At 47.7% G+C, this 20,936-nt stretch overlaps 2 protein-coding genes across 2 annotated transcripts in view; one reads left to right on the top strand and one right to left on the bottom strand.

The window, feature by feature from the left end:
- ZNF365 (zinc finger protein 365) overlaps positions 1 to 12,186 on the bottom strand; it is a 77,952-nt gene extending 65,766 nt beyond the window's left edge. Inside the window, exon 1 of the mRNA XM_088450482.1 lies at positions 12,160 to 12,186. The gene's annotated coding sequence lies outside the window, so the exon portion shown is untranslated. The remainder of the gene's footprint in view (positions 1 to 12,159) is intronic.
- Positions 1 to 20,936, top strand: part of RTKN2 (rhotekin 2) — a 157,524-nt gene that overhangs the window by 10,466 nt on the left and 126,122 nt on the right. The gene's annotated exons all lie outside the window — the stretch shown is intronic.

Here is a 20,936-nt window from a genome sequence, read left to right as displayed (position 1 = left end):
TCTTCACCACGGGTCTACTATCAGACCGGAACAAGGCTACGGAGCTGCGGAAGGTATTGCACACTATGCTCCAGGCTGGAGTTGTAGTGCCTGTTCCATTCTCCCAGAGGGGCCAGGGTTTCTATTCAAATCTATTTTTGGTACAGAAACCCAATGGGTCATATCGTCCGATTCTCAACCTCAAAGCACTCAACAAGTCTTTGCGGGTCCCGAAGTTTCGGATGGAGACCCTATGGTCCATCATTCTGGCGCTGGAACCTGGGGACTACATGGTGTCATTGGACATACAGGACGCTTACCTGCATGTCCCTATTCTTTTGCGCCATCAAGAGTTCCTTCGGTTTGCAATCCGCAGCGACCACTTCCAGTTTCGGGCGTTACCTTTTTGCCTGGCGACAGCACCACGTGTTTTCACCAAGGTGATGGCGGTCATGGCGGCTTCTCTGCGACTGCAAGGAGTCCGCATGTTGCCGTACTTGGACGACCTGTTATTGGTGGCAGGATCTCCAGAGCTCCTGTTACACCACTTGGACCTGACCATTGCACTGCTGCAACGGCACGGCTGGCTAATCAACTGGCAGAAGTCCACTCTAATCCCGTCTCGGAGGATTCTGCATCTTGGAGCCTTATTGGACTCGGGACAGCAAAGGATCTTCGTGACGGAGGACAAGATCTCTGCTTTACAGTCAAGGGTGCGCAGTTGTCTGCACAGCCGCCGGGTGTCCTTACACTCGGCGATGAGGTTACTGGGCTCCATGGTGTCGGTGTTCGACATGGTGGAATACGCCCTGTTTCACTCCAGACCTCTGCAGCACCTGATCCTGTCCAAGTGGAACGGGCTGCCTCAGTCTCTGAAGTTCCAGACGATTGTGCTCACCCCGGAGGTTCACCTGTCCCTTGCGTGGTGGTTAAAGACGACCCACCTCAACAAGGGATGTCCGTTCTGGGTTCCAAATTGGGTCCTGTTGACAACGGACGCCAGTCTTCGGGGCTGGGGAGCAGTTTCGGGTCCACACTTGTTCCAGGGCAGGTGGACGCCGACAGAAGCGGAGCTTCCAATAAATATCTTGGAACTCCGTGCGGTCTTCAATGCTCTCCTGCAGGCACAGCGGTTTCTCCAGGGTCACCCGGTGCAGGTCCAGTCGGACAATGCTACCACCGTGGCCTACATAAACAGGCAAGGAGGAACTCTCAGTCGGGCGGCTCTCGTAGAGGTCTCTCGGATCCTGGTTTGGGCGGAGCGCAATCTTCCGGCCATATCAGCGGTCTTCATCCCGGGAGTGCTAAATTGGGAGGCGGACTTTCTAAGTCGCCAGGACGTTCATCCAGGGGAATGGTCCCTGCACCCGGACGTTTTTCAACTACTGGTGGACAGGTGGGGTCTTCCAGAAATCGACCTCATGGCGTCCCGGCACAACAACAAGTTGCCGGTGTACGGGTCTCGCACAAGAGACGAAGGGGCGTCTCTGGTGGATGCTCTGTCCGTCCGGTGGACGTTCAGGTTCGCATACCTGTTCCCTCCGGTCTCCCTTCTTCCACGGGTAATCCGGAAATTCAAACAGGAAGGAGGGACGCTCCTGTTGATAGCTCCCGCGTGGCCCAGACGGCACTGGTTCTCAGACCTTCAGGGTCTGTCCGTGGACAGTCCTCTGCGGTTGCCGCTACGACCGGACCTTCTGTCTCAGGGTCCTTGTCTTCACCCGGACCTGACTCGGCTGTCTTTGGCGGCGTGGCTGTTGAGACGGCCATGCTGAGGTCCCGGGGGTTTTCCAGCTCTGTGGTGCGTACCATGTTACGAGCTCAGAAACCGTCTTCCGCGTGGATATACCATCGCGTGTGGCATACGTTCTTCCAGTGGTGTCGACCGAGAGGTTATGCACCGCGGGAGTTTCGTCTGTCTCGGATTCTCGCCTTCCTGCAAGCGGGACTAGATTATGGGCTTCGCCTTGCTTCTTTGAAGGTACAGGTTTCGGCCCTATCTGTCTGGTTTCACCGTAGGATTGCTACAATCCCGGATGTGCGCACCTTTATGCAAGGTGTTCTCCGTATTCAGTCGCCCTTTGTTCCACCTGTGGCGCCTTGGGATTTGGCTGTGGTCCTGAGGGCTCTCCAAGGACCGCCGTTTGAACCACTGGGCTCAGTGGATATTAAATGGCTAACAGCTAAGACTGTTTTCCTTCTGGCCGTTGCTTCGGCCAGACGTGTTTCTGAGTTAGGGGCTCTTTCTTGTAGACCCCCTTTCTTGGTTTTTCATGGGAACAGGGCAGTGCTCCGCACTCGGCCCGAGTTTCTTCCCAAAGTTGTTTCCCAGTTTCATGTTAACGAGGAAATAGTTGTTCCGGCCTTTAACTCACCGGGTCTTTCCGTGGGTGAGGCCTCTTTGGATGTTGTGCGGGCCTTAAGGACTTATGTTGACCGCACTTCTTCGTTTAGGAAGTCGGACGCTTTGTTGTCCTCTATGGCTTCTGTAAAAAGGGTTGGCCTGCTTCAAAGCAAACTTTGGCAGCCTGGATCCGTATGGCTATTTCTGAAGCTTATCTTCATGAAGGCCTACCGGTCCCTCCTTCTCTGAAGGCTCATTCCACTAGGTCTGTGGGTCCTTCGTGGGCAGCTCGACGTGGTGCCTCGGCAGTTCAGATCTGCAAGGCTGCTACGTGGTCTTCTGTCCATACCTTCGTGAGGTATTACAGGTTTGACACCTTCGCCTCTCAGGATGCTTCCTTCGGGCGGCGGATTCTCCTTTCTGCACAGGAGCGTCCCCACCCTTAAAGGATACTGCTTTGGGACATCCCCAAGGTATCCTGTGGATACCCTATGGACCCTGAAGTAGAAAATATGAGATATGGTAAGAACTTACCCTTGTTATCTCTATTTCTACGAAGTCCATAGGGTTCCACAGGACTCCCGCCCTGTCGCACCTGTGCTGCAGATGGGCTTTGCTCTGGTCACGGGTTTTCCGTCTCCCTCTGGTGAGAATGTGATTCTTGTATGTGTCCAGATCTTTGTTCTCTCTCTTCCTTCTCCTCCTCCGGCCTATGGCTTGGTAACTAACTGAGGTGCCTTGGCCCGGGGGCGGGGTATAGGAGGGGGACCTAGTGCATCCTGGGAGGCTGAAAGCTTAACTCTTTGGTGCCCTGCGACTGACGTCACACCTATACCCCAAGGTATCCTGTGGAACCCTATGGACTTCGTAGAAATAGAGATAACAAGGGTAAGTTCTTACCATATCTCATATTTTTGGGTAAACTGCTAAGTGGGATCTGAACCTTTATCAGAATACAGTATAAATGAGTACATGAATAAAACAAATTTCCTTAAAACAGAGACCAATTTGAATGGTAAAATAAACATGTACATTCATGGTACTTCAGTGTATTTTGCATAATAATCTATTAGGTAAGTACACAAAACAAAGCTATTTGCACTGTAAATGCACTCTATAGGCTTTTTAAAAGGTTACGTTTGCTTGTAATTATTTTAAAAGGTATTTCAAGCAGCAAAGTTACATATGTTTGAGATCAAAGAGTGAAAATAATCATAGCAACAAGGCAGCATGACAGAAAAATAAGCTGCAATTTAGACAGGGAGGTATACAGTGCATGCTAATCGCATGGAAGACGGGTTTATTGAGCTTGGCATGCTTAGTAACAGGAAATATTCTCTTTATTTATTATAATATCTTGAGATTTGGTGAAGTTTTTTACTCTGAAAACAATGTGACTGTTTATTTGCACAACTTGGGCCTGATTCAGAGCCCCTCGCAATGACGATGGTCATGGAGTTGAGGGATGTTTTGCTACTGCTCGTGTGCGAAATCCCTAAAAACTCTAACGGCGCATGCATTAGAGTGTGTACGCACCAAGGCGCTGCCGACGCACGATATAATCTGATACAGGGATATACCATCTTATGGCCATGTCACGGGCGTGTGGTGGAAGTGTTTGTGTACACAGATGCTCAATTGTTCACTCTGGAGGCCATATTCAGATGGAAAATCTGCACCTACCATGATGGTGCGGCCGATCGTGTCTACAGATACTCAAAGTGGGAATCTCAGTCCTAGCTCACTGATACACACTGATGTATACCAGGGAAGGGCTTTGTAGCTGTATTTGCATAAAGTTGCAGACGGTTCCCATGTCTGCTATTTGTTTGCATATTTTGTAATGCAGTATATAACTAGCTAAGCCCAATAACTAGGTCCAGCCAGTCCTGGTCCCTAGACACTGCTGGACCAAAAATAGGGCCTGATTCAGGTTGGATCGCAAGGCTGCGGACGCACGCAACCGGTCAATGTTTGTGTTCTGAACATGTATATGGAGTGCAGTGCACATGCGGAAGCCGATCACTGCGATCTGGTATGCGAACCAAGTAGACACGCAGTGACACAAAGAAATGATTGACAGGAAGTGCCGTTGGTTAGAGGAATGCAAGTGCATAATTAAGCCCCAGCGACGGCAAACGCAGCCAGAGCACATGGCGACAGGAAGCTTCGCAGGTTGTGAGGCATGTCAAGCTCACCCACAACTCTGCGCATGGGTCCGATGTTACGCGATGTTACTGATGTATTCGCTGAGTTGTGGATGTACGTAATGGGAAGTGGGCTGCTTTATGAGCTGGGGGCATCTTGGTATAGTGCTGCAATCGCATTCATTTGCATATTTTCGCTACGTGCGGGTGCATGCGATTGCAGACTTGCAATCTGTGCTGAATCAGGCCTTTAGTCTGCTTGTGCAACTGGATGGTCCACCCAGCTTAATTTAAAGTGTACACAAATTAATAGTGAGCCTAAGGGTTACAGTTACTGAAGGGCAGATGAAACCGGATCACCATCGTTTTCAAAACAATGATCCCACCGGGAAGACACACCGGTTTTGTAGCGCTGCACAGATCCCTTGAGTCCGTGCAGCCTTGTTATTTTTTGTTGAAAAATGATAATAAAAACAAATGTGTAGGGTTCCTCCAACATTTTAACCAGCACAAGTCTTTACCAGTCTGGTACCACTATAGCAGAGGGGACTTACAGCGTAACGCCCTAGGCTGGGCAGCACTAGGCAGGATTCCCTAATGGTGTCAGGTGCATTGAAAAAATGCTGCCGCCCCCCACCACACACACTATAAACCAGCCCCATGCTGATAACACTAGGGCTCTTCTAAACACCTGTGAACTGTGGATGTTGGGTTAGTAATCTCAGTTGTAAAATAATATTTTACTGGCACACTACAGGTCCCAGCAAGCCCTGTCAATTTTAATGTCTGCTAGAATCACAAGTGCCAGCATTCCCAGGCATCAAGTGCATCTGTTTCAATATATTTTTTTACAACCACAGGATAAAGACACCAAATATTTTAACACTTTAATGAAATAAAATACCCCCCACACATCCTTTACCCATTTATTACCTACAAAATTCCAATGCAAAGGTCTCCCGTATCGAATGACTGACTTAGGCCCTCATTCAGACCCACTCGCGAGCGGCTGTCCGCTCGCAAGTGGGTCGATGGTCTGCACTGCGCATGCGCACGACGGAGGGAGCTCCGTCGTGCTCATGCGCGAGACGCACCGAGCGAAGGATTTTCCTTCGCTCGGAGTGTCTCATCAAAGGGGGTGTGCTGTCGATGTTGACTGACAGCACGCCCCCTTTGGTGGGCGTGCCGGGGGCGTGTCTGCCAGACGGAGGCGTTCCCAAGGGAATGCCTACCGTCTGAAGCCGGCCCCACTGACATCACTAGTGATGTCAGTGGGAGTGATTTTGGCTCTGATAGAGCCAAAATCACTCCTGGCCTTGCGGTTGAAAACCTCAACCGCAGGCTGTTGCTCGCAGTGGCAATGGTCGCGATAGTCAAGACCATCGCGACCATCATCCTGCACGCTCGTATATGCTGTGGGTGGTGACCCACAGCTATACGAGCGTCCAGGAGGACGCTCCATATTACTGGAGGTGGGCCCTGATTCAGAGCGAGCGCTCTGGTCAGAGCGTCCGGCTCTGAATCAGGGCCTTAGTGTTGGTCATTCCCATTAAAATGAATTGGTATTCTCTGATTGTTCAGAGCATGGCTGTCCCTACACTTTGATCAATCAGAGCACTCCCATTCATTTCAATCAAAGCTGATAATTTTCTGACAGGGTCCCTTAGGGATAAGTTATGCAATGATTTTTCCACTTCCAGCTTAAACATTTTTTTAATAATTTTCAAAAATAATTAAAAAAAAAAAAATGGATGCAAGTTGCAGCTCTTTACACAACCATGCTTTTTTTGCAGCATTTTTGCATTGGTTTGTTCAAAAGTGCTGCATTGCATCAGTTTTGAGTTTAGTAAATCATCTGTATCTAAAAGTGCGGGGATAATTGCAAAATCCCAATTGTTTTGCAAGCCTGCCACTTATACCCCTTTCAGACATCTCGAGATTCCCGAGAATTTGGCCTGCCTCAGCCAAATTCCCGGGAAGCCAAGTCTGTCTGAAAGTTACCTACCCGGGAACACGTTCCCGGGTAGCCGCCCCTGCAATCGACCAGGGTTTTTCCCGGGACTTAAGTCCCGGGATATTACCCTGCTTCTGTCTGAATGGTGCTACCCGGGAATTTACTACTCCCGGGCAGCACCAAGCAGCTTTTACATGGAGTTGGCAGCGCAGAGCGTCCTATAGGATGCTCAGCGCTGCCGTTCACCACCCGCCCACACTCCCGCTGCACCACCACTACTGCCCCTATTTCCCGGGCATAGCATCGGGTGATGGGGTGAGTTGCTGGCTCGCTGGGGGTTCTGCCTGCCCCGGCCACTGTAGAGGTGAGAGGCAGGGAGGGCTGGGTGGGACGCTGCTGCTGCCACAAATATGGGTGGGTGACTGCTCTTCGTGCACCTGTACCCGGCCTGTCCGGCCCTGGCACCTCGGCCTCTGCTCTTCTCTGTGCCCATGATCAGTGCCAGGCAGGAGACTTGTGTCCAGGGGCAGCCCAGCCAGAGGCCTGGGGATTGGGGCGAGCTGCCAGGGCATCCATGGGAGGTAGTTTGGGGACATGTTGGGCAGTGTTTCAAATTATGTGCACCCCCACATACACAGCATGCCAGTCACAGGGGGCACATAGTTGTGTGTGATCAGGGCCTGGCATCACTCACATCAGCTCCACCTCATCTTTGTGTCCAGCAGTTGCCATGTAATCTAAAAAACCCTGCTCTTGTCTGAAAGGGGTCTACCTGGGAATTTCCCGGGTAGACACTGTAATGTGAAAGGGGGGGTCTCGACCAAATACCCGGGAATTTGCACAGGAGAAATTCCCGGGTCTGAGCAGGAAATTTCCCGGGTTATATATCTGAAAGGGGTATAAGTAAGTTTCCCCCTAAGTGTATGGAAAAGTTCAAAAAGCACTGCACTGTGTAAAACTGCAAATGTCGAATCAAATGTATTCTCATTCACTCAGATACTACCCATTATAACAAGGTAAACATTTCTATTCTTCTAATATACTGCTTGGTTTATGGCTTAAATAAAATGGGATTTTGGTTCTTACCTAATAAATCCTTTTCTCTGATTCCATGGGGGACACTGAGAACACTGGGTACAGGTGAAGCAGTAGGAGTGTGGGCACCAAAAGGAAAGGCTATGAACAAAACGGGCTCCTCCTCCCCTATGCCCCACCTGCTGCCCAGTGTAGCCAGTTATTACCAACAATGCCCAAAGGACAGATAGTAGTAGGGGAAGAGGAAAACTAGGCAAACAACACACCCACAGAAAGGGAGTCTGTCACGCTCAGGCTATGCTGACCCTCTTGGAAGACATGGACCCAGGTTGGGGAAGGAACAGGAGACGAGGTGCCTGGATAAATGACTTCCTCATCCACTAGTACCGGATGCTGGCTACACCAGACCAAAGGCGTGGAGTCTAACTTACTGGGAGGTGTTCACCAGTGACCCCTCCAAGCGGGATTTGGGCTTAAGCTGCACCTAGCAAGCAGGTCGCTGCCCTTTGGTCAGGTATCCGGCACTAGTGGGAAATGGAAGAACACTTATCACAGGGAAAGCAAAGGAAACAGATACTGGAAGATTGTACTGTGGTAATGTAATGAGTACACACTCTGTTGATCCAGACGCAAGGTTGACACAGGAGAATGGCACTAGGAGATTGTACTTGGATGATGTACTAATTACATACGCTGCGGCTTCACACGCAAAACTGACACAGGAGAATGATATTATGAGATGGTACTTGGATGATGTACTAAGTACACACACTGTGACTTCAGACGTAGAGCTGGCACAGGAGAATGGTATGATGAAATGGTACTTTGATAACGTACTAAGGGCCTGATTCAGGCCCGTTCGCTAGATGCGATCACTCGCTTCCAGCGTATGGAAATTCGACTAAGTGACGTCAAGGCATCCGCTCGCAGGACAAGTCATAAGCACGCCTACTATGTCTTGGCGAGCGATCACTTTGTGATTGTAGACACCCACTAGCCTGTCTTAAGAAGCCCACTTGCGTACGTCATCTCCAGGAAGTGCTTGAAACAATTGGTACATCTAGCACCATCGGAAGCAATCGCAGCACTTAAGGTTGACTATACCCTTCCGCAAGCACTGCGAGGACTTCAGTGTATATTTTAACCAAGTGACGTGTCCTATGACGCTGGCTATTATGCACGCCTCTAAAATGGCGTTGAATTTCACAGGCACGTCTGCGTTCGCACCTCCACTCCCCCATTTCAAGTGGCCAGCCCGTTACCTCCCACAAACGGCTTGACCTGTCACTCATTTAGCTGGGCTGTCTATGCTTGGTGAGCGAGAGTTTTCCCATCACTATTACTAGTTTGAGCACGCGCATTGTGAAGCATACGCATGCGCACATTGAAAAACTTTGCTTTCTCCGAACGATTGCTTGCTAGCGAACGGGTCTGAATCAGGCCTAAGTACACGCACTGTGGCTTCAGATTCAGAACTGGCACAGGAAATGACTCTAGGAGATTGTACTCAGTAGACGTAAAGACACCGTGGATAAGGTGCCCACACACATAACAATGTCCTCACGATACGATCTTATGTCCAATTTCCTCATGAACTTTCACGGGAGCTCCCTTGCCGTCGTGATCACGATTTTTGAAAAAAGACACCCAATCTGTCTTACGATCTCACGATCTATCAGATCGTACGCATCGTGAGATTGGCCATAAAAAATCGTGAGTTTAAAAAAAAAAAAAAAACAGGCTCTTGACTATTGGTGGGAAATTTAAATAGTCATAACAATGGGAGGGGCTATCTAGGGAGTATAAAAAGCAGGCACCCTTTAAACTCTGTGTACCTTCTGCTCTGCTACTAGATGAGGCTAGGTGTATTCCTGCTGAATCCTGTACATTGCTACCGTGCTCTTTGTATTTGGCTTGCCTTTTACAAAGTTTATTCTACCTGCAAGTGTGTGCTACCTACCTGCATTCTATCCTGTTCCTGAATTCTGTACTGATGCGTCTCTATCAGTATAGAATGTTGGTCGCTGAAGCTGGGGTCCGGGAGATTAGGAAGAGGGCCCAGCGAAGAAGGACGAGAGCATGCTGGACCAAAGAGTGGCTGCTACAAAGGGATACCCGCTCTCACATGTCCCTGCTGATGGAGATCAAGGAGAACAATCCGGACGACAATCGGAACTACCTGCGCATGGATCACGCCACCTTCCAAGAATTGCTGCATCTGGTGACCCCCCACATCCAGAGACAGGACACAAGGTGGTGGAGGGCAATCCCTGCTGAAGACAGACTGGTGGCTACCCTAAGGTACCTGGCTACAGGAAGGTCACTGGAAGACCTAAAGTTTGGGACACTCATCTCACCTCAGTCCTTGGGCGTCATCATTCCGGAGACCTGCAAAGCCATCGTAAAAGTGCTACAGTACCATTATTGTAAGGTAAGTTAAAAAAAAAACACCACACATTGTTTTCTTGTGTAAAGAAAAACATTTTTTTTATTTTTTACTCAACATAAAGCAAAAAATAGCCTTCATTTAGTACAATGTGCACTGACCTGCAGGCAACTGAAAGTGTGCACTAAACTGTGTGCAATATCCTTTTTTTATAACAATTTTACAAAAGCACATTATCACCAAATTTTATGAATCCCAATAGGTAGCCGGCTGTATGTGATAGGGTGGGTCAGACGCCAGTTTGAACAGGCCAATACACATATGGCACAAGTATACATTGTGGCCCTGGCTTCCAGCAATGTATACTTGTGCCATGTGCGTAGTGACCCTGTCCAAATGGCGTCATCACCACCCTATCCCATGCAGCAAGCACCTATTAGAAATCATAAAATTTGGTGACATTAAAAGCAAGACAAAAAAACAACCAAATTAAATATCACCAAATTTTATGAATCCCAATAGGTAGCTGGCTGTATTTGATAGGGTGGGTCAGACGCCAGTTTGAACAGGCCAATACACATATGGCACAAGTTTACATTGTGGCCCCGGCTTCCAGCAATGTGTACTTGTGCCATGTGCGTAGTGACCTTGTCCAAATGGCGTCATCACCACCCTATCCCATGCAGCAAGCACCTATTAGAAATCATAAAATTTGGTGACATTAAAAGCAAGACAAAAAAAACAACCAAATTAAATATCACCAAATTTTATGAATCCCAATAGGTAGCTGGCTGTATGTGAAAGGGTGGGTCAGACGCCAGTTTGAACAGGCCAGTACACATATGGCACAAGTATACATTGTGGCCCCGGCTTCCAGCAATGTGTACTTGTGCCATGTGCGTAGTGACCTTGTCCAAATGGCGTCATCACCACCCTATCCCATGCAGCAAGCACCTATTAGAAATCATAAAATTTGGTGATATTAAAAGCAAGAAAAAATTTACATCTCTGTATATTGGGGCGACTCATCTGCTGCATCCAGCAGAGCATTATACAAGGTGGTGCTGGTGCTTGGTGGGGGAGTAATATCTAACTGGACAGGAGGGGGACGGACATACCTATTTGGGGCAGGGGAAAATAGCATTGGATCTGCAATGTATGTAGAATTTGTTAGATTTTTGCTCATACAGCGACTCAACAGGTCGTGGGTTAACCTTAAAAAATTTCTTTGGATATCTGTATCCAGATTTCTCAATGTGCTGTTCACATGAGCTGTGAAATCATCTATTGCATCTGGGGGTTTCTGCAGCAGCCGTTCTGCGTTTTGTAAAAACTGGTCCTCACGTTCAGTAAGATTCTCCTTTCTCCCTTGTTTTTTTTTCTTTTTTTGGGGTTGTTGAGAAGATGAGGGTCCAGGTGGAAGTGGAGTTTCCACTTGTGTGCTATTCTCCGGATCACTGTCACCACCGAGTAGACTGAGGAGGAGTGGACCAGCATCGCGGAAGATTTTGAACAACGTTGGAATTTCCCTAACTGCGGAGGAGCCATCGATGGGAAACACATCCGCATCAACCCACCTGCCAATACCGGATCATACTACTACAACTACAAAGGATTCTTCAGCATCGTTCTCATGGCAGTGGTGAATGCCAACTACGAATTTCTGTTTGTGGATGTCGGCAAGAATGGCCGTGCTTCGGATGGTGGGTCCTTCAAAAAGATGGCTTTCTACCAGAGACTCGCCAACAAAACCCTCAACTTGTCCTCACTGGACCAGACAAAGCACGGCCTAAATTACGTTTTCGTCGCAGACGAGGTTTTTGCATTACATGAACATGTGATGAAGCCATTTGCACACAGGGGCCTGACCAGAGAGAAAAGGATCTACAACTACCGTCTATCCCGGGCACGGCGCATTGTGGAAAATGCATTTGGAATAATGAGCAACCGCTTCCGCATTTTCCACACCACCATCAATCTACATGTGGAGAAGATAGACTGGGTCGTGATGGCGTGCTGTGTGCTGCACAACTTTCTGCGAAGAAAATCTACTCAACGAGGACCTGTCCCAGCTAGACCAGAAGATGTAGGACCCCTGGAGGACATTGAACATTTGACATCTGTGTCTGCACCACCAATTACAACATCCAGCGCACGTGCCAAAGAAGTGAGGGAGGAGTACATGACCTATCTCAATGGACCAGGTGCTGTACCATGGCAGGAGGACTGTCTGTGAACTACTGACTAAATTGGACATTTGGGATTTAACAACAAAAACATTAAGGATTTTGGTTTAAACTGTGTCACTACTTACCAAGACTTCTGCAACCTCCTCATCTCCCTCACGCTCAGACATCAAGATGATTGATTCCCTTTGAGGCTCTTGTTCACTGATGAATGACATCATTTGGTAGTACCACAGCGCAGGAGTATATATTTCATCTGTGGCCGCTCCTGATTTTTTGGAGTCATCCACCTTCTTTTTTTCTTTGATGTACACTGTCCTGAGATTTTGAATCTTTTGCCGTACAGTTTTCAGGTCTGCATCAGATATGTATTTTTTCGTATACACCAAAAGTTCCTCTAGTGCGGCCAACTTGTGCGACTTATTGTGGTACTTCCGAGAACTGATCTTCCACAGACACTCTTTCGAGTGCAGGATTTCAATGAATTCACGTTCAGAATCCATGGACATTATCTATGAATAAGAATAAAAAGAAAATTTAAATATTTGTGTATATAGTTTTGTTAAATGTACTGTTGTTATAGTTCACATTTTTAATGTTTTAATATTTTCTTTTTTACACGTTTTTAAAGGTTTATTATGGTATTCTAATCATGTTTTCTTTTACAGGAATGTCATGTGTTTATTGCTTGGTAATATAATGTTTTTCTTTGTTTGACAGTATGGGTTTTCCACCTTTGGGCCTGTCGTTGTGGTAGAACTACAGATCCCAGGATGCCCTAAAAACAGTTTCAAAGGTGGGTGGCAGATCATCCTGGGATCTGTTTTTCCACAACAGCTGGAGACCGAAAAGGTAGAAAACCACCAGCTTTAAATAATGTGTGTTTTTAAATGTAATGTATGGTGATTTTTTTCGTCGAAATCGGCCAAATCGTGTAAAATGTAGCTATGTGTGTGGGCACCTTTCAGAAAAAGTCACTAGAAGCAACGGAGCTTGGGACCTGGAATGATGCAACAGCAAGTCTTCACTGGAAGTAACGACGTTGTACAGGCAACTTCCTGTTTTCCAGAGCCCGGTTAAATACCCTAAGATAGCAGTTCATTGGAGGATAGTGTCAGCTGACATCAACCTATGCTACCAAGGGCTAATCAGGATATAGACTGTCATTGCTGCGTCCATGAAGGTAACTGCAGAAACCATATCACAGAGCGAGCACATGGATGTCCTAGCAGACCCCAGGTATAATCCTCAGCGCGTCACCCGACGCCGCGCCTGGCCACTCGGGAGGTCAGGGGGAGCCGGTGTTGAGGTGAGTAACGGCCGATCGTAGGCCGCAACCTTACAGAATCTAGTGGAGACAGCTACAACACAGAGAAACCCCAAGCAAGTCCAGGTGCATAAGGGTGGGCGTCCAGTGGACCCCATGGAATCAGAGAAACTGATTTATCAGGTACAATCTTATTTTCTCTTTCATCCATCGGGGGCACTGGAAACAATGGAATGTCCCAAAGCTGTCCCCCAAGGGAGGGAACGCTTCTGTGCTCTGCAAAGGACCACCACCCGAATCTAGCATAACTCGTTACAAAGTTGTCAAAAAGGTAGAATTTTTTTACTAAAGTATGCATTGATATAACAGTCCTGTAAGGCTGCTTTGCCGAGGCACCACGCTGAGCCATCCAAGAGGACCCAAATGACGTCAAGAGAAAACCGTCATCCAAAACAGGCAAGCTTGACAAAATGAGGCCTGATGGGCGACTGCCTGAAGCCAATGAGCCATTGCTTGCTTGGAGGCAGGCCAACCCCATTTGTTTATCATTTGGACATCGACATTGGATTGTTATCTAAAAATCCAGTAGTTACTAACCATCAGATTTGGTGATGTCCATTGTATATTTTCTGTCTTAACCCCCTTTGGATGTCCCCTTTTTGATAGAGTCTACTGCCAAATGGAAGTGTAATTTTGATGGAAACCGACAAAGACTTTATACCGCTATTTTATTAGTTTAAACATGCACATGCTATTTTGACATCACAAACCCCTTATAAAAATGTCCTAAAACCTCACCAACATGTTGAGAGTGCATTGAGGTGGTTGGTTTTGGAGAGAGGATTTAGGGGTTTGGAGGACTAGTTTGTGCTGACAAATTGCTTGATGTAAATATCTGTATTTTTATCTATTTTAAAAGTTTGTCCTATTTTTTGACACTTGTGTCATTATTTCTGTCTAGTCATTGTTTATTTGGGTGTGCTTGTGTAGAGTTAGTGTAGGTCAGTGATTTTCAACCTTTTTCAACTCGAGGCATATTACACAAGTTCCATAGGAACCCTCCACCAGCAATACCCCCCACCCCCCCATGTGTGGTGCAGAAGCCCCGGCACCACTCCAAACACAATGCAGGGACAGGCTCCTTTTGGAGCAGTGGCAATGGTAAAATCGCATAATGCAATGCAAACTTGGGCAATGACATTGTGCCCAAATCGCATTGGAAATGTGATTTTTGATAAATGCCCCCCTCAGTGTCACACTCTGCCACCTCCATAGCTCACAGATGGGTGATGCTTTGTAGTCAGAAATGGAGGAGGCTGTGGCAGATATCGGAGAGATCTGCTGTGGTCCCTCCATCATAAATCTTAGGGATGCTTAATATTTGCGGGTACCTGCGAAAACCACAATCGTAGTTCGACAAACAAAAAAAAAATGTTAAAAACTGACTTAAAAAAAAAAAAAAAAAAATTAACACCAAACAAATGTTTACTTTAATCCTTTCCTTCATTTATTTTAGATTTACCTAGTCCTGCTGTCCACAAGTACAGTAGCCCAAAGGGTACATTTTAACACTTTAAGAAAAACAAAAGTACATGTACCAGGACAAGCTTGTACTTAAGGTTTTCCAAGTGCCAGGTTGCCTTGGCAGCCCAATCATGCAGGGATCTGTAGTTCACTATTAAAAAATTACATTTATTTAATATTTTTGTTTGTTTGTTTGTGAAAGAAAAAACAACAACCTAGTTTTATTGAAATAAAAAATAGACATGCAAATCTATTCTTTTACAAAAATCTAAAATTTATTCAAAACATGCAGAAGTAGGCAGACACTGCCCGCCTAAAGCTGGCCACACACTAGACCAACTTTCATCCAACCAGCCAACTAGTTGATTGGTTGGAATGAAAATCTGGTAATGTATGGGAGTAACTGATGATCAGCAATTTGCTCCTAAATCCCAGAAAACAGATGAAAATGGTCGTCAGACAAGTTTGTTAAATGTTTGATCAGTTTTTAGTCCATTTTCTGGCATTTGAGAGCAAATTGCTGATTGTCATTTATTTTCATACTTTACCAGGTTTTCATTCCAACCAATCAACTAGTTGGATGTAAGTTGATCTAGTGTGTGGCAAGCTTTAGTATGGAGGGAGAGAGAAGGAGTAGGGACAAGGAGACGGAGCCAGAGGTAGGTGAGGAAGCGCAGGAGGTGGATTTGGAGTCTGAGGAAGAAGGGCCAAGAAGCGAAAGGCAGCAAGGCAGACAGGTGGTGGGGCTACCCTTCAAATGGACTATTTAGAGTACAAAGAACTGGTGCATGGGATATTTCCAGCGGAAGTAGTCCAGGCAGTCAAGGTGCATGGCTCCGATGCCCCTCCATGGTCTGGTGAGTGTAAATAATGGTATATATGCTACCTTTGTTATTGTGTGCATACATGTATAAGACATGCAGTACATGTGTTAAAGTAATCCTTTGCACACACAAAGTAAAAGGTGCATTTATGTCCCCCATATCAGTCAGTAATGGACCAAATGTTGCACCGAACAGTGTTCAATTACACAAAAACAACTAAATATTTCCATGACAGTGGGCCCATACCAGCTGCAGCACCGACACCTATGTACGTTATGCTGTTATATGACCATGCAGATGCCTTCTTTACACAATAATTATTTTGCAGTTGAACCAAGGTAACACATGTATTATTCTAAAATATTTTACTCAAATTTATTTACTCAAGTTTATTCACAGCACAACAAAAAAGAAAACCAAAGAGCAAGCCAACCATTATAACCATTGTTCAATGGGCAGCACAGACGGTGTAATGGTTAGCGTTACTGCCTCACAGCAATGAGGTCATGGGTTCAATTCCCACCATGGCCCTAACTGTGTGGAGTTTGCATATTCTCCCTGTGCTTGCGTGGGTTTCCTCCGGGTACTCCGGTTTCCTCCCACACTCCAAAAATAATATGAGATGGTAAGAACTTACCCTTGTTATCTCTATTTCTACTAAGTCCATAGGGTTCTACAGGATACCTTGGGGTATAGGCGATGGCGGCAGACATCCAGGCACCACAGAGTTAAATTTTCAGCCTCCCAGGATGCACTGGGGTCCCTCTCCTATACCCCGCCCCCGAGCCTCAGGCCACTCAGTTTCGTAACAAGCCATAGGCCGGAGCAGGAGCAAAAAAGAGAGAGAAGAAAGTCTGGAACACACAAGAATCACATTCTCACCAGAAGGAGACGGAGAAACCGGTGACCAGAACAAAGCCCATCTGCAGTACAGGTGCGACAGGGCGGGAGTCCTGTGGAACCCTATGGACTTCGTAGAAATAGAGATAACAAGGGTAAGTTCTTACCATATCTCATATTTTCTACTTCAGGGTCCATAGGGTATCCACAGGATACCTTGGGGATGTCCCAAAGCAGTATCCTTTAAGGGTGGGGACGCTCCTGTGCTGTAAGGAGAATCCGCCGCCCGAAGGAAGCATCCTGAGAGGCGAAGGTATCAAAAACATAATACCTTACAAAAATATGGACAGATGACCACGTGGCTGCCAATCACCGCTGAACCGCTGAAGCGCCACGTCGAGCTGCCCACTAAGGACCCACAGACCTAGTGGAAGAGCTTTAAAAGAGGATGGAACAGGAAGACCTGTGAATCCATCCTGCCAAAGTTAGCGCAGTGGCAGGCCAAGCTATTTTATGGAAACCAGAAAGGACAAAACCGAGAGTCTGATTTCTTAAATGGACTGGTACGGTCAACTTAAATTCTTAGAGCCCGTACCACATCCAAAGAGGCCTCACCAGCAGAAAGGACTGGGGAAGTAAAGGCAGGTACTATAATTTCCTCATTGATGTGGAAACTAGACACCACCGTAGGTACAAAACCAGGGCAAGTGCGAAGCACTGCCCTGTTCCTAGGAAAGATGAGAAAGAGGGAGGTCTACATGACAGAGCCCCCCATTCTGAGATCCTACCGGCCAATCAAAGGCCAGAAGGAATACATTCCTAGCCATAAGCCATTTGAAGTCCACTGAGCCCAGTGGATCAAATGGCGGTCCTCAGAGAGCCCTAAAGACCACAGCCAAATCCCAAGGAGCCACAGGAGGAAGAAAGGGATGCTGAATATAATGTATACCCTGCACAAAGGTGCGGACATCATGAAGAGTAGCAATCCTACTATGAAACCAACAGGGCAGAAACCTGCACCCTCAGGTAAGCAAGGCGAAGACCGTTATCTAAGCCCACCTGTAGGAAAGCCAACACTCTGGATATCCGGAATACCCGAGGAGCAGAGCCTGTAGGGCGACACAACTGAAAGAAAGTATGCCATACCTGATGGTAAATTCTTGCAGATAAAATCTTCCGAGCTCTTAGCATGGACATAGGCCCTGTTAACTATAGAGCTGGAAAAACTCCTAGACCTTAAGAGGGCAGTCTCCACCGCCACACCGGCAAGGACAGACAACCCAGGTCTGGGTATCAGCCAGGATCCTGAGACAACAGGTCTGGTCGTAGAGGTAACAGCTTCGGAGTGTTAACTGAAACACTCCAAAGATCTGAGTAATAGTGCCGTCTGGCCCACGCACGAGCTATCAGCAGGAGCGCGCCTCCTTCTTGCTATTACTGGAGGAAGGGATAACGGAGGGACGAGGTACACAACTTAGAAGGTCCACTGGACCAACATACGTCTACCCTAAGAGTCTCATCTCTGAAAGGTTCCACTTGTTCACCAGAAGATTGAACACCTCCTGATGAAGAGGACATTTCCCTGAATGCACGTCCTGACGGCTGGGAAAGCCTGCTTTCCATCTGAGGATTTCTGAATGAACACTGCCGATGACGGCAGGGATATAGCCTTCCACCCAAGCCAGAATTCGAGACACCACAGTTAGTGTCACCCGACTTCGGGAACCACCTAGGTGGTTTACATAAGCCATCATGATGACGTTGTCAGACCGTACCTGCACGGTATTTCCGTGGAGGACCTGTCCAGCATGCTGGAGAACCGTGAATACTGCTCAGAGTTCTCAGATGTTTATGGAAAGCGCAAAAACTACTGGAGTCCACCTGCCCTGGAACAAGTGTGGACCCGTCACTGCTTCCCAGCCACGGATACTGGCGTCCGTTGTCAGAAGGACCCGGTACGCAATCCCAAAGGGGGTGCCCCTTGTTTAGGTAAGCTTTCCGCAGCCACCAGGCCAGAGAGAGACAAAACTGTGGGGAAAGCACTATTGACTTTATACTATGGGGCAACCCATCCCATCCGGAGAGGACCAATTTTTCTAGAGTGACACTGGGTACTCTCCACCATGTCGAACAGCGACACCCTGGAACCCAGGAACCACATTGCCGAGTGAATAGACACTCGGCGACTCTGCAGGCAACTGCGTACCTTTGCCTGTAATGCAGAGATCTTTTCCTCAATCACAAAGATCCTCAGATGTTGGGATATGGAGCATCCTCTGTGAAGAATCAGAGAGGACCATTTCCAGTGTATCAGTCAGCCCTAACGTAGCAACACAGATATTGTCCGTTGCAGATGGCACTGAAGTATCTCTGGAAACTCTGGTAACACCAGGAGGTCGCCCGGATTGGGTAACAAGCGGACCCCCTGCATCTGCAGGTGGGCTGCCATAACTGCCATGACCCTGGTAAAACTGGAAATGCTTATCGACCACTGCAAACCTGAGGAAAAACACTAGTGTTCGAAGAAAATAGGGACATTCAGGTAGTCACCCTGAATATATCCAACACCACAAAATTCCCAGGCTCCATTGAATGATGGAATGCAGGGTCCCCCTCCTGAACCAAGGAACCATTAAGAATTTGTTGAAGGATTCGAGGTTGAGGATGTCCAGGTAGGACCCATTGGGTTTCCGTACCAGAAAGAGGATGGAGTAATACCTCGTTCCCCTTTGGGGCAACGGAATAGGTACTATAACTCCTGCCTGTAGCATAGAGTGTAACACCCTCAAAAATTACAGGGCCTTGTCTTGAATTGACAGAAGACCTGTAATGAAAAACCGTCTGATAGGCTTTTACCGGGAGGAGAGGACATACATTCAAGAAAATACTTCTCTTACCCCAGTGTCCGTGGAGGTCAGACACCAGCACTGGGCGAACTGGAGAAGCCGGCCTCCAACTCTGGGGTCCCCTGAGAGGAGGCCCGTCCCGTGAGGCTGAAGGCTTATAGTCCAACTTGGGAGTAGGACGTCTTGTAATCCAAGCCTGTTCTTATGGCTGAGCAGATTTCCTGGCTACTGACTGTCTTGGAAAGCTATATTTTAGACTTACCCTGGCCTCACAGGGCCGAAAATACAAAACCCCAGACCCCGATGGGACTGTAGCCGATGGCAGACGTAGCTGCTGCCTGCGGGGCCACAATTGTGTCCAGATGAGGGCCAAACAGGACCTGTCCCGTAAAAGGCAAAGCATTCCAAATGGAATCTGCGTCCGCTTTCCAAGAGCGCAACCACAGGGAGCGGCGAGCCGCTACTGCTGCCAAGCCGCTACTGCTGCCGAGGAGATTCTGGAAAGGAGTAGGCTATATGTAAGACTGTCTCATGATGAACGTGGCTAAGTCTCTGAGAATTTGCCACTATCCACCTGCTCTGCTGGAGAGTCAGTGTGCAGAGATCCAGTTACCTACCCAGCGCTCCATGGCTCTGGCCCCCCAGCACACAGCCATAGCCGGCCTGGAAGCCCCTCCAGCAAGGGAATAATTGGATTTTAGATATATTTGCACCTTGCAATGTGTAACCTCCTTCAAGGAGGACCTGGAGGGCATGGGCCACGTAACACTCCTCACTAGGCGTGTAACATGAGAATCTACCCGTAAAGGTAACTCCCATTCGGAAAAATAATTATCCGCAAAGGGGTATGCAAAAGGTCAACCGTGTTTGAGGCTGGAACCGCTTACCCGGATTTTCCACGCCTCCTCTAAATGATCCACCTGACCAGATAGAGGAATTACAGTGGCAACACCCTTATCCTTAAAGAAGGCATAGTTGGATTTAGCCACGGGGGATATGTAATAACCAAAGCCGCACGGACTGCCCGTATAAGGCCAGGTATATAGACTTTAGACCCAGACTACGCCTCCTTTGCACTAATGGACTCGTGTCTGAAAAAGTCAATAATGTCACCGTCATCAGACGTCATGTCCTTACCCATCTGAGACCCGAAAGGCCGTTTAGAAGGCCGAAATGGTGACTCCCCCTGCAAAACGTCCATCAGGTGCTATACCATTTGGACAATAAATTCACCCACACAGGCTCCTGCGAGACCTGCGGGGGGCGAAAAACAGGATACACTGGGGTACCATCAACTGCCCAGGGACCCCTGCATGTGATGAGACCACCACTCTCTGCGATAACCCCTATGGGGAAACGCAGGGAGCGTTGCCCACAAGGGCTGTAAGCATCTTAGCCAGCCGAGGGCGGTCCCTTTTTGTGCAGGCACAGTGACAGAAATGGGGCGTGATATATAATACAACATGCCCTCCATAAACCCTCAGCGTCTACATATCCCTCCGCTAACTGCACATGATATCAGTACATTATAGCTGGAAGAGGATATCCTCGTTCACTTTCAGACATGAGGATTGTGAACGGAGCGTATGTGACCTCCCACACAG

The sequence above is a fragment of the Taudactylus pleione genome, unplaced genomic scaffold (genome assembly GCF_031769625.1).
Source record: "Taudactylus pleione unplaced genomic scaffold, aTauple2 ptg000518l, whole genome shotgun sequence".
NCBI lineage: Eukaryota > Metazoa > Chordata > Amphibia > Anura > Myobatrachidae > Taudactylus > Taudactylus pleione.
The sequence above is the reverse complement of the archived record's forward strand: the minus strand, read 5'-3'. Positions and strand labels throughout refer to the sequence as shown.